The sequence below is a fragment of the Cynara cardunculus genome (assembly GCF_001531365.2).
Source record: "Cynara cardunculus var. scolymus isolate 2C chromosome LG 3, CcrdV1, whole genome shotgun sequence".
NCBI lineage: Eukaryota > Viridiplantae > Streptophyta > Magnoliopsida > Asterales > Asteraceae > Cynara > Cynara cardunculus.
The window spans coordinates 12,667,805-12,682,166 of NC_037530.1; positions in this window are offsets into that span (position 1 = coordinate 12,667,805).

Here is a 14,362-nt window from a genome sequence, read left to right on the forward strand (position 1 = left end):
TTTGATGGAACCTTTACAGCCTTAAGTTCAGCGATTGCTCGCTCACGCTTAACGATAGCCTTCTCACGTTCAAAGGTGATGTCTTGGTTTACAATAACCTGATCCTTAAGATTTTTCTCGACAGATGTCAGTTCTTTGATCTTAGAATGAAAAATCTTCAATTGCTCTTGAATGAAAAATCTTCAATTGCTCTTGAAGATCAACGTTAAGCATTTCTGCTTTCGATTTGCCATTGAGGGCATTGTAAAGGTCAACCGTCAACGTATCCAGTGCAGAAAGACTAGAAGAAGAAGAGGGTTCATTCAGGGAACATACCTGAGTAGAAGAAGAGGTGGATGGCTTAGAGGAAGTAGATGCTTCTAAAGAACCTTCATCTGCATCTATGGCCCATCAAGCAAATATAGGTTGTATCCTCTTCATCTGAAAATGATTCGTCGGATGACTCAGCCCAGTCATGCTCTTCAGCGACAAGGCCCTTAGCCTTTCGCTGGTTGTTCTTCATCTTCCTGTACTTCTCCTTCAGTTTTAAGTACTTTTCATTTTTAGTCCTGAAAGAGGAGGGAGCTTTGGAGGATGGCGTCGCAACCTTCTTTGATTTGCATTCACCTGCAAAATGTTCGGGCCCGTGAAAGTTGTAGTAGACAGCTGAAGCCTTGTCTATTCTTTCGGACTTTGGCTTTTCCCTGAGGGACAGCTGAGGAGATCTGCGGAAGTTGCTTTTACTGGGGAATCTTATGAAAGACTTAGTCAGGAGGGTCAGGGATTTATCAAAATCTGTTAAGTCAGATTCTGAAATATGCTCAGAGATAGAAGAGTCTATCTCCATAATAACAACAAGAGGAAGAGAAGAGACAAAAGGGGTAGAAGAAGTTTCAGCTGAAGAAGCTTCAGAGATCAAAGCTAAAGGAGAGCTTTTTATGTCCCTGGAATCTTTTACAAGATTCCTCTTTAGTTGACGAGATTGCTCATGGTTAAGCAGAATCCCGTATAATGTAGAAAGAGAGAGTGGACATGTCATTTGACATCTTGAGACACATGGAAAAGGTGTCCCAAGACTCAGGAAGGCATTCCAGAAACTTAGTTAAAGTTTCAGAATTGGAATATTCCCTGTCGACAGCCCTAAGATCAATAAGGAGGCAATTAAAACGTTGATGTACTTCAGACAGTGTCTCAGAGTTTCCACAGAGAAAGCTTTCGTACTGAGTGATAAATCTCATCAGGAAGAGACATAGCTATTATAGATCGAGCACGCATGTCTATAGTTATTTTCTTCTTGTCTTCATCGCTCCACAGATAAGGGAGCTTTGGAATCTGCCGTTCAGGATTCGCGACAGTCATAGCTATTGCAGGAACAGCCGGAGCAATAACAAATGGAATATATGGTCCATTTTCTATGTAATGTGGAATTTCAGGATCCACACCTTCAATAAAGAGGGACATCCGGTTCTTCCAGAGACTAAAGTTGTCAAGGACAAACCAGGGAGGTTTGGCAAGAGAGCCATTGTCTTGTGTGTGTGTGTGTGTGTTTGTAATTTGTAAAACCATTTGTAAGCAGTAAACTTATCTAAGAGAAGAGGTAAAAAAATACAGAAAAACAGCTAAACAGAATAGAGAAGAGAGAACACTGCTCTGATACCACTTGTTGGTCCCTTGAGGGTCTACAAGATAAGTAAAACAGTTTGTAGAAGGGGGGGATGAATACAAACACAATATTTTCAAATTTAAAACGTATATTGATAAAGAAGATCAGTACAAATTTTACAAGACTGTTTGCGGAAAGATAAGATAAGAAAACCTATCTAAACAATCTTTGAATACACACAGATTCTTAGCAAATGAGAAAAGAAATGATGTAAGAAAAGTTCCTTTACTTAAGCTAGAAAATGCTCAAAGTAAGGATTAGGTTTAGAGAGTGAGTTGCGCGCACTCTGCATGGAGAAGAAACACTTTTATTTATACCCAGTGCATTAAATGTTCATTTAATGCAAAATGGTAGTGTTTGTCCCTAACAATCAATCTTCAAGTAAAGCTCTTCAACAATGGCAGATTTGTATATTTCTTCTAAGAACACTTTGGGAGTTGAGAGAGAAAGTCAACAATCCAAAATATGGTCAAACTATTATTACGAATCTGATTGTTACAATTGAGCTTCCTACTCTAAAATTACAAGGAAACACCCTTTATATAGGGTCAAACTTTGACAAAAGGTCAAAGTCAAACTATCTTAAAGAAAAGTCAAACACGATGACTTTTACACAATTATAGACAAAATTTACTTTCAAGATGAATACAATTTTACACTGAATTTCAGTTCGAACAGGTAGGATTAGAGTGTGTGTCAAGCCTTAAGAGGAAGGCTTGTCCTTTGCTACAGTGAATAGTACAAAAGTACTATTCATGAGCAGACATCCTTACCTAAAGTTGGTGGGAAATAGAGTCAACTAGTCGGCTCCGAACCGTACCAACGTTTAGAAGGGTATGGGTTTGTCCTTTGTGTGTGTAAGGACAAGACAACGATGATTGTGCTAAGCAAGCTTCCTTTGATCGCTGAATGCTGAAATAACCTGGAGGTCTCTTCAGCATTCGCTGAGGCTTGGGCATTCTTCACACATATGTAGACGGACTTGTAATCACTGTTTACCGCTTCAGATCACGTACTTGCCAGTCCCTAATCTTCAGTTTCAGTCTTCGATATTAGCTGAAGGTTCTTTGGTGTGAGTGTTGTCTTCTTGAAGTATCGTTGTCTCTTATTGAATTACAATACAAGTTCTTCAGCGATCACTGAACAGGCTCAGTGATGATCGTTGGAACTGAAAAGACAAAAACATAAATACAACGTATAAGTGAAAAGGGATTATCATCAAATCACTGAGAGAGAGGATCAACAATATAGAACACATCTATTTATACCCATTGCATTAAATGCATATTTAATGTAACGTGGTAGGGTTAGAACGTGTGTCAAGCCTTAAGGGGAAGGCTTGTCCTTTGCTACAGTGAATAGGACAAAAGCCTATTCATGAGCAGACATCTTTTCACAAAGTTGGTGGGTAATATAGTCAACTAGTCGGCTCCGTACCGTACTAACACTTAGAAAGGGTATGGGTTTGTCCTTTGTGTGTATAAGGACAAAACAACAACAATCGTGCTTAGCAAGCTTCATTTGATCGCTGAATGCTGGAATAATCTGAAGGTCTCTTCAGCATTAGCTGAGGCTTGGCAGTCTTCACACATATGTAGACAGGCTTTTAATCATTGAATACCGCTTTAGATCACGTACTCGCCAGTCTTTAATCTTCATTTTAAGTCTTCGACATTTGCTGAAGGTTCTTTGGTTTGAGTGTTGTCTTCTTGAAGTATCATTGTCGCTAATTGAATTTTACAATACTTGTTCTTCAGCGATCACTGAACAGACTCAGTGATGATCGCTGGAACTGAAAAGACGGAAACATAAATACTTCGTATAGAACAAAAGGGATTATCATCAAATCACTGAGAGAGAGAATCAACACAATGATATGACACTTCAGGGGCGATCTTCATGATATATAAATGTTGTAGTTTTCTGTATAAAATTGTATTCTTCTACTCCCACAACCTTAACCCTTAAACACAATCTACCATCACAACCCCTAACACAAATTTGAAATCACATCAAAGTGATAATGGTTTTGTGTATGTTCAAAGTGGCAGTTCATTCTAGACGATAAATGGTGCCATAGAGTACTTGTCGTTAGGAGCCCCAAACGTATATTACCTTTGTCTTCGACAATAACACATTATGGTTTGGTTAACAGTGTTGTGAAAAAGTTATGTTTACGTAGTCCTTTTAGGTTATTTTATAAAACTAATTTGAATTGTGAGTTATTTGAACTAGGCGATGATGATGATGTGGTGATGTTCCAGAACGTTGTTCATCAAAATTTATTGAAAATTTTGACACTCTTTGTTGTCGATGATGGTGGTTATGGTGAAAATCTCTCAAGTGACGTAATCCATCAACCAAGTATGTTTTTCCCCGATGGTAGTGATGCAAACCCATACGGTCCTTCTGTAATCAATCAAACAGGTTTTTTTTTATCCCGGTGATAGTGATGAAAATCCATACAGTTTTAGTGGAATCAATCAATCAGGTTATTTCTTCCCTTGTGGTAGTGGAGGCAATCCATATTTTTTGGCCGTAATCAACTGAACAATTCCTTTCGCGGTGGTAGTGTGGAAATTCATATTTTGTTGCCAGATTCAATCAACCAAATAGTTTCTTCCCCGGTGGTAGTGGCGCTCATACCTACAATGTTGCCGGAATCAATCAACATGGTGCTGCCATAGTTATTGAACCTGATAATCAACTAATTGATAATTTTGAACCAATAAATCATGTTGATCATGATAGTTATTTGGTTCAAGATTTGAACCAGTCTCCGAATCACTTCCTGAACCAGTCTCCCAAACAATCAAAAACATATGTAGATATGGAGGAAGACGTTTCTGTTGCAGCAGAAATTTTGAATATTCCCGAAGACGATAACCCATATGATGAAGAAATCCATCCAGTAAGGAATATTTTTTGGGGTATGCCCGACCCAACACCTTGCCCAACCCTTGTTATTAATTCTAGACAGAGAAACATTTCCTACCAGCCTACATCACATGTAAAAGTTCTGCAAATTTTTGACTCGAAGGAAGCACTGAAAACTTCTAGATAAATATTAAAAAATCCAGATAATGGTTAAAAATCATCAAAACACCGCTACAAGGTAGTGTGTCACTCCTCTTCGGTTTGTGATTGGCGTTTAATGGCGGTTTCTATCGATGGTACCATTATGTTTTAGGTTCGGAGATTGCATGACGAACACACTTGTTCAAGGTCCCAAGTCAACCCACACCACCATAATACGAATAAAAAGGTTTTGGGTCATATATTGTCAATGAGTTTGAAGGATTATAGGAGAGTGTACCATGGAAAAGAAATCATGTAAGATGTGAAGCAACGGTTTAATATTATCATCTTCTATGACCAAGCATGGAGATCAAAGATGTATGCCCTACGATTGTTGAGGGGGACCCCTGAATTGTCGTTTAACCTACTCCCAGTTTATCGTCACAATATGAAGATAGCAAATCTGGGGACTGTGACTGAGATCGCTCTTGATGCATTAGGACAATTCGACATGTTGTTTGTCGCACTCGGTTGTTTGGTAATAATTTTCATTATATTTTTTAATTCATAATTTAATTTTATGTTTTGAAGTTTATTTTTGTAACCTCGTTCATCTGCAGATTTGCACGTTTCTAGGACACATGCGACCGCTCGTTATAATGGACGCTGAAGCGGCCATATGTAGGCACCATGTTCTTAGCAGTTGATGGATGTGAACAACCAGATCGTACCGATTGCAATGGGAATAGGGAAGACAAAAAGTGGCCCGTCATGGACATGAGGTTTTGTATAAGTTGAGTCAATGTATTGTTGAAGTTCCCAATTTAACCTTCTTAGATGATAGGGGTGCTTCCATTGAGTTGGCCAATAGAACGGTATTCCCCAACACGCAACACGGACTTTGTTGTCAGCATTTGAGCCAGAACTTGCAGTTAACCTCGAATAGAGACAAAAGTAAAAGATGGATGTTCTGCACAGCTTATAGGGTGTCAGACTTTGAAGCTACAATGGATATGATGCGGCACAGTCTACCTAACGCCACTCAATATCTTGAAGAAGTTGGTTACGCTAGATGGGCAAGATCACACTTCCCTGGATTGCGTTACAGTGCAGTGACTTCCAATAGTGTCGAGTCCGTCAACTCAGTAACCCGATTTGCACGTTACCTACCGATTTGAATTTTATCCAAAGACATTGCAACAATGGTATTTTATACGTCAGCATAACGGAGGTAAATTTATATTCAAAACTATATTTATGATTGTGTAACATAGGCTAATGTTATCATTTATTTGCAGTAAAAATGATAATTGCAGTGACACCTTAGGCGAAGGCAAAAATAGAAAAGAGAATCCATAAGAGCACAACATGGAGGGTATTTCCCATTAGCGAGTTGTTGTTTAAAGTTAATGACAAGTATAAGAAAAGAAAGTGCGATTTGCATGCTAAGACTTGTACATGCATGTGATGTAATATCTGCTGCTCGAAGTTTAGATACTCAAGACTGTAGTCAATTTTTTTCGATTTGGTTCAACTTCGATTCTTATCGGGCAACATACGAGGAGGAAGTAAATCCCCTCTGCTAGAAGCTGAATATGTGTTATCCATCGAACATATGACCGTCCTACCACTTCCCATGGACATATAAAACTCTGGCAGACCACAGAACTGCGACCGCATCCCATCACAAGACGAGGAACCGATAGTGAAAACTTGTAGTCGATGCCTATAATGGACATTTTCGTTATAATCGTCCAAGTCTTATGCCAGCTCCTAGGCCGACACCTGGAACTTCAAGTAGTCATCGAAAATATGTTAGTCGAACAACTGATTGTGGTCCATCTCCACCTGATACTATGCAAGACTATGTATTTGATACTTATGATTGAAGTAAGTAATTGTTTTTGTAATACAAAAGGTTTGTTGTTTGAATACTAAATGGAAGTTTGACTTTGAATACATAAACATTAACCACTAATACATAACATTACCATAAGAACATCAATGAAATAAACAACATTAATACATAAACATTACCATAAGATCAATGAAAACAAAAACATTAATACATAAACATGCTATCTAATTGCCTTCCAGATAAAGTTGTTTACAACATTCAATCCAATACTCTTTTTATTGATCATTTCCTACATCACATGGTACTCTCTTTCTATGTCCTTCACATGTTTTTCCTCAGCTGGAATCTCTTTTTGCAATTGCTTAGTCTTCTTCTTCTCTTCGATCGCTTCCTCCATTTTACTTTCTCTCTCCCTGTTACTCCACCACTTATCACTGATCTCCTTGATCTCTGTTTCAGTTTTTTCTATGGATTGCTTCATCTTGTTAATCATGATTTGAAAAGATGGAGGGTTTGATGATGATGGGTTTCCAGCCATTTCTTGCAGGAAATGGTGGATAAGTAATTGTATAAGATTGAATATAGTCAGTATGAAAAGTTATGATTTTTGGTTTCATAAGGCATCATGTTTATACACATACACATGGTAAAAAATCGCCCACCTACCATTAGAGATGTTATATTGTAGTCTAATATTGACATAAAGTTGTCATAGATTTGTTAAATCTTGTATCACAATGTTCGTCATAAAAGCTTACAAGATTCGTCCAGAAAGCCTGACCTCTCCCCCTATGGTAAAAAATATAGCCCCTTATGGTCAGAAATCGTCCACCTACCTCCTAAAGTTGTCGTAGTGTAGTCAAATATTGACATAAAGTTGTCATAAATTTGTTAAATCGTGTATCACAATATTCGTCATAAAATCTTACAAGATTCGTGTAGATCCTGACCTCTCGCCCCTATGGTAAAAAAATTGCCCCATATGGTCTGAATTTGTCCACCTACCCCTAAAGCTGCATAGTTTTTCTCAAATCATGTCATAAGTATAGGAACCAATGTGTAAATTACTATAGTTCCAGGACCAATCGTGTCATAGTGTTATTCTCTATCCATCCATATTTAATGGAAGACGTTGAAAGACTTATTACTTGCTATCCTTTCCTATTTTCTCTATAACAATAGATGGAAGCTCTTCCAGTTCTAATTTTAAACTTCCAACAACGGACGAGGAGTGGGAGAGGATGGGATAAAAATGGACAAAAAGTCAACTACCACTGACAATGCCTGATTATTTGAAGTAGGATATCAAGAAATGAGAACTCAAAATCTTTATACTACTTCAAAAGCATGTGGAGCTTCATGCAAAAAAGGAGAAGATTGAACACAAGATGAATGAGAGGAAGAGATAGATTGTTGATGCAAAACAATAAATTAAGAATTAGTAGGACTGGATTGCTGATACAAGAAAACAAATTAAAGAGGAAGATAAACTGAATGATGATGCATGGCTCAAACATGCAACCGGGGACTGGAAGAAACATTAGGTACAATGAAGAGGACATTGAAAAATACACGAGATGGATAAAAAGAACTAAAGTACTCTATCTGCATGATAAAATGTAGTTATATTTAGATTAATTATTGTTGTCAATGTTCCTAGCTCGAACTTTTCTAATTTATTGTTTGTGGTCACCATCAAGTATTCATTCACTCTAAACTCAGTAGCTCAAAAATGATGAGGTGTTGCAATTGTGGCGCTGATGCAATCATCTGAATGTCATGGACCGATTACAACACAGGCCGTCGATTCTTTTGTTGTTCATTACCTGTGAGTGTTTCTTATATGAAATTTTTGCATATAATTGTTTTTTCATAGATATGTATTCCTTAATTTTTTACAGGGACGAAATTGTGGATTTATTGATCGGCTTGACCCACCCATGTGCCTAGATCTGTGGTAATTATTCTGGGGTTATTAATATCGAAACACAATCTTGAAGCTTCTCCTTTTGAAGTTGTTCTAGAAGCTCGCCTGTTGAAGATGATGTCGGCGATAAGTTAGATTTCCTTTTTAGCAATTTTGATGTTTTTGTTCATCTAAACGATTGTAGGATAATTGTCATTTACACAATTATTATTGAAGATCATTTACAATATCATTTATAATGTCATTTAAACCAAAGATACGTTTTATTACAACTAAGGTATACATGTGGCATACAAAAGAGATGCCAAACATTGATGAAATAACATGGCATGATGTGGTGTTGGCTCCGGACAATATACTTCACCTCCTTGGGACAACTACTCAACAAACATACAATAAAACACCCCACAATCACCGAGGAGTCCACCATGACGAGGCACGTCTTCAGGATACACTACCCGTAATTTGGGCAATTTGGGTGTGTCCCCTACCCCTATATAACATCATATCTCCAATAAAAATTTAGCGGGTTACTTCTTTATTACCATTATTGAAATATCGATATGTTTTTTGAACACTTCAGGGACCCTTAATTATGCAAATAATATAGTTGAAGTCTAGACATCATGTTGAATACCTAAATCTCTTAAACCTAGGCTCTGATACCAAACTTGTCCCCAACTCCCATTTGCATAACACACATATACTTCATATAACATGAAATACAAAGATTACACACTGGTCCCAGTATATACAAATTGTTACATACAAAAGTAGCTACAAACGTTTTGCTCATATAAAATACATGACTTGTATATAACACATTCTCAAGTACATGCATAAACTCTGCTTCCCAAAAAAAAACTCCACAAATGTAAAGTATTAACAATCCCTTCACATCTTTCCCTTCCCTTTTCCTTCCACCTATGCCCCGTCCTATAATGCACATTTTTTAACACAAGACGAGGGTTAGACCATAAGGTCTAGTGAATAATTACCTTAGTTGTTATTAGAGGGTAAAAATTACCGAAACACTTTTCAAAAGCCAACATTGAAATGATAAGATGTAAATAACATTTTATGATATCAAACCTCCGTTATTGCATCATATAGATGAGACAATCCCATTTTTATCGCATTAAACAATACAATAACCAATTTGTCACATCAAACTCTTAATACACCAATTTATCACATTTTATTGATGCGATAACACATTTCCTTGCATAATTCAGACGCAAGTACCTCTTTTTATCGCATCATATTGATGCGATAACCCCAATTTGTCGCATCACTATGATGCGATAACACATACTCTTCACATCACAATGATGCAATAAAGACTTTTATCGCATTACTAGGATGCGATAATTTAATATCCTCGCATCACACTGATGCGGTAACTTACTTTTGTCGCATCACATAGATGCGATAAAACCCAATCTCATCACATCATACAGATGCAATAACAGTTCCCATATGATCAAAATCTCATTTAACAAATAGTTGATTATGCCACCCTTATCCCAGTATATGCCTCTCCTGATTATGCCACCCTTATTTCAAACATACACCTCGCGTGACTATGCCATGCTTATCCCAGTATACGCCTCTCCTAATAATGTCACCCTTATCCCAAAATACACATCTCCTGATTATGTCATATTATTCCAATCAGTTGATAATAACATATCAAATCGAAATTTATGCTAACACAAAGCAAATAATCATTTCAGAAAACACTTCATCCGAAACCATACGGTTTCATAATAATATCAAATGATGCTTGTAAAGTAAAAACTCACCTTGGATCACAAAGAGATGAAGACCTTAAACAACAACAAATTATCAGATAAAATCATGTAACCTTTTTGCTTCCTTTCCTTCTGTTTAATCAAATCAGGAAGCAAATGGTTTCACCAACTCTTTTCTTTTCTCTCTTATTAAAAACCAAACAATAAAAGTAAAAGAAAATCATGGGTCTATATATTTTTGAGATAAGGCGGTGGAAGGAGAGATATTTTAAACATATTTTCAAAACACAACTAATTTCACAAACAACCCCAACTTAGATAACAATTAAACCCGGTTATCACACCTTTTAATTGTTAAATTCTATATTCCCGGATTCATGATTTCTAACTGTATTTATTAAAATATTTGACTTCACTAGGCATTAAGTCTAACACTTTTTCTTAAATGACATGTATATCAAGATCTCTTAGCGATGGGGCTAAGGCTTGAGCGAAGTGATTAGATGCGGATAGAGACACTTTTTAGAAATGATGGCTTTTGTCATTTTGGTGTTATTTATTTACAAGATTCTTTTGGTGATGATTGTGACACTCGTCTATAATTTGAACTTTACTAGTTTAGAATAGTAAGTTGTTCATTATAATTTATTCTTTGTATTGTAAATGTTTTACAATTTCCCCTTTAGGGTAATTTTTATATTTGAGTATTTATTCTGTATCGACTTTATGGTTTAAGTTTACTTCTATCTTAGCGGTGTTACACTAAATATTCAAAGTAAGGTTCCATAAATATCTAAATTATCAAGATTAGTCATAATAAAGCTTAATGAAATGTGAATTCACGTATTAGATTTTTAATGGAAACCTAGAAAACCCAAGAAATTCTAAATATAGAAGGAGAGGGCTTGATGGTTGGCTTTCCCTTTGACCCTTTGACCTAGATGAGAATTAAATACATGGAATCCTTTTGATTCTTTCGTTGGTTGATTATTCCATCGAATTTAATGAAAGGAAAATGGAAATCAAGGAGTAAATGAAGAAAGAGGGTGAAGAGAAGAGGAGGATGAGATTTTCTAGCCAAAAAGGAAAAAAATTGAGTTTTAAGCGGGCTAGGTTCCATGCTCTCATCAAGTCGTGTCGTCGACAGAACTCGGACCCCCTCACACCATGCCACACTCTCGTCTGGGCGACTTTATCTGGTGAGGCATATGCAGCCTAACAAGGCGCCTTACCCACAAGGCGCTTTGCCCTATGTTTGTTTCCTATTCCCAACCCGTGAACGAGTATTAAAGAAAGTAGCTTACGCGCCCTTTGATGCGGGTTAGGCCGCCCAAAAAGGCACCCTACCCAATTTGATGGTTACCAAAATCATTATTCGGTTCCCTCATCACTCGGATCACACTACCACTTTGGGAAAATGGATTTATATAATAAATAGGATTTTAAGCTAAATACCGAAACCAAAATATTTATAAAATAAATAGGATTTTAAACTAGATGTCGAAACCATCAAATATTTATAAACTAAAAGTCTTGAATTTCTAAATATCCCAAAATCACGAAAATTCAAGTGATACTCCCCTCCCTTCTCGATGATGCAGATGCAAATCAGCTCCCCTTTCCTTTTCGAAGTTTACAAGATTCGTCCCCTTTTTTCAAAAAATGAAGCATGTGAAAACCCAAATGCAAAGATGAAGTTGATTGAGGTTATGTTCTTCATGAGGAACCCCACCATATTCATTTAGGTTAGTTTATCCATATTAACAAATATGCTTGGTGTTTGCTTGAGCTCCGATTAACAAATGTGTTTGGTGTTTGCTTGAGCTCCGGCTAACGGATTTGTTTGGTAGTTGTTTGAGCTCCTATTAACATACGTGTTTGGTGTTCACAGAGAGAGAGAGAGGGAGAGAGAGAGAGAGAGATCCAGGGAGGCATTTATTTTGATTTTAGAAATTTACTTAGGGTTTTGACTTCATGTATAGATTTGTATAAGTTTCTTTTTTTTTTCTCATGAATGGGTTTAAAGTTTGATTAGGGTTTTGATTTCATATATGGAATACAAATTTATTTTCTTAAGTTCCTTTTTGATTTCAAAATTTAGATATGCTTAGGTTAAATTTTGATTTCTTGAGATTTTGTTAATTGATTCTTGAGATCCAAACATAGACATCAATGTTCTTGGAGATGGACGTGAGGTTGAAGAAAATAGGTAAAAAGACCAAAATGACACTCACATGAGGAGCACATGACTGATTTAACAAAGCTATCTGTGTTAGGAGGGACTATATTGGGCTGAAAAACACGAAAAATGGACCATCAGGATAGTTTACGAATTGTAGAGACGAAAACCAAAAGACGACCATAAATTAACGAATGATCAAAAATGTAACTCACTCTAAATTAAATATGATGAAACCAATATATTAATATAATTATCCAAAAAATTTGCATAGATAATTCATTCATTATAGAATACTAGAAAGGTACTTGCACAAAACAGCAAGATATATCTCGATTTTAATGTTTCTTTTTATTCTGTCAATATCGATGTTATAATACGATTTTACGTGATACTGAAAAAAATAATGTTTTTATTTTTTGAATAAAATATAAATTTGAAAGTATATCATAAAGTTTAGAAAAAAAATGTACCAATTTTAGTGTCAAATTAAAAATTTAAAAGTTCTTGTTTTTTTGTGTAATTTCTTTAATTCAATTATTTATTATAATTTGATTTAAATTTAATAATGAAGACATTTATTTTTGGATTAATAATATATGTTTTTATAAAGATAATAATTAGTATTTTGTTAGAATTCAATGATTATCCTAAATATATTTTAGATTTTTTATATTTAAAATGAGATACTGATCTAGTATTTGATTATGTTTATCTGCATTTAGCTACTTGAATTCAAATATGCACCTCTAATAAGTTTTACATATGTAAAATTACTTTATAATCTTTAATTTCAAGTAATATACATCAATAAACAGTACTTAATGTATAAAAAATGGTTTTAAGAGTTTTTCTCAAATACTTAATAATATAGTATAGATTGAATTTGAAATTGAAACCACTTTTTTTTTTTTTAAATTTGTGCATTCGACAGGTTTGCAATAAAACATTTACCCAAGTTTACTCATTTTATATAAATAAATAAAAAATTATCCCCTCTATACATTTTAAACATTCTAATAGATATTGTTTTATTTTTTCTATTAAGTCATGTACAAATATAAGTTATATTTTTATTTAACGATCTTTTAACCCTCTATGAACGTCTTGCTAGATCTGTAATCGCTATGTTTTTTTTTTAAAATACTAATAGTTATCAAAAGTCAATTTTTTTAACTTTTTACTGTAACTACAATATTTATCAAATAATTTCGTTTATCTAATTAACAATTGTAACAAAAGTTTAGCTCAATATCCAAAATTGTACAATTGATACAAGTATTCTAATATAATAATAACATTATAACATTATATATATAAAAGCAAAACCAATATCAAAATATGTTTTTGTTAGTTTTAAGATGCTATTTATCACTTCTTCTACCTCTAAAAAAATACTAACACTTTATATTTTGGATTATATAAATAACATGCAACATTTCATGCTTTAAGAACTTTTCAATTTAAATATTAATTAATTAATTAATTAATAACTATTACGAGGGTATTTTAATTAATGGAGTGATTTATAATAACTTACTTTTTGTATTTTATATTTTGTCAACTCAATAAATTATAAAACCTTACAATATTTTAATTTAATAGTGGGAATGAAATACATAAAAAAATTGTGTGAGGAACAAAATAATACATTGTTACTTCAATCTCTCCCTACATTAATAAATATACTTTTATTTTGAATAAACCAAAAAAGAACATGACGATACACAAACTAAAATAATGTAAGGACAGCGATAAAGAAAATTAATGTATGGAGCCAAAGTAGGGTGTATATTGTAGAGTATGATTCTTCGTTAAATAATATGCATAGATGAGAATTTAAAACGACTAGTAGATGAATAATAATGTTCAGTTATGATTATTCCCTAAAATACGATATTAAAAGCAAATAAAACTAAATAAAATGGGTTAATTATAAAATTTTAAAAAAGAAAAGAAAAATTATATATGTTTATCGGAAAAG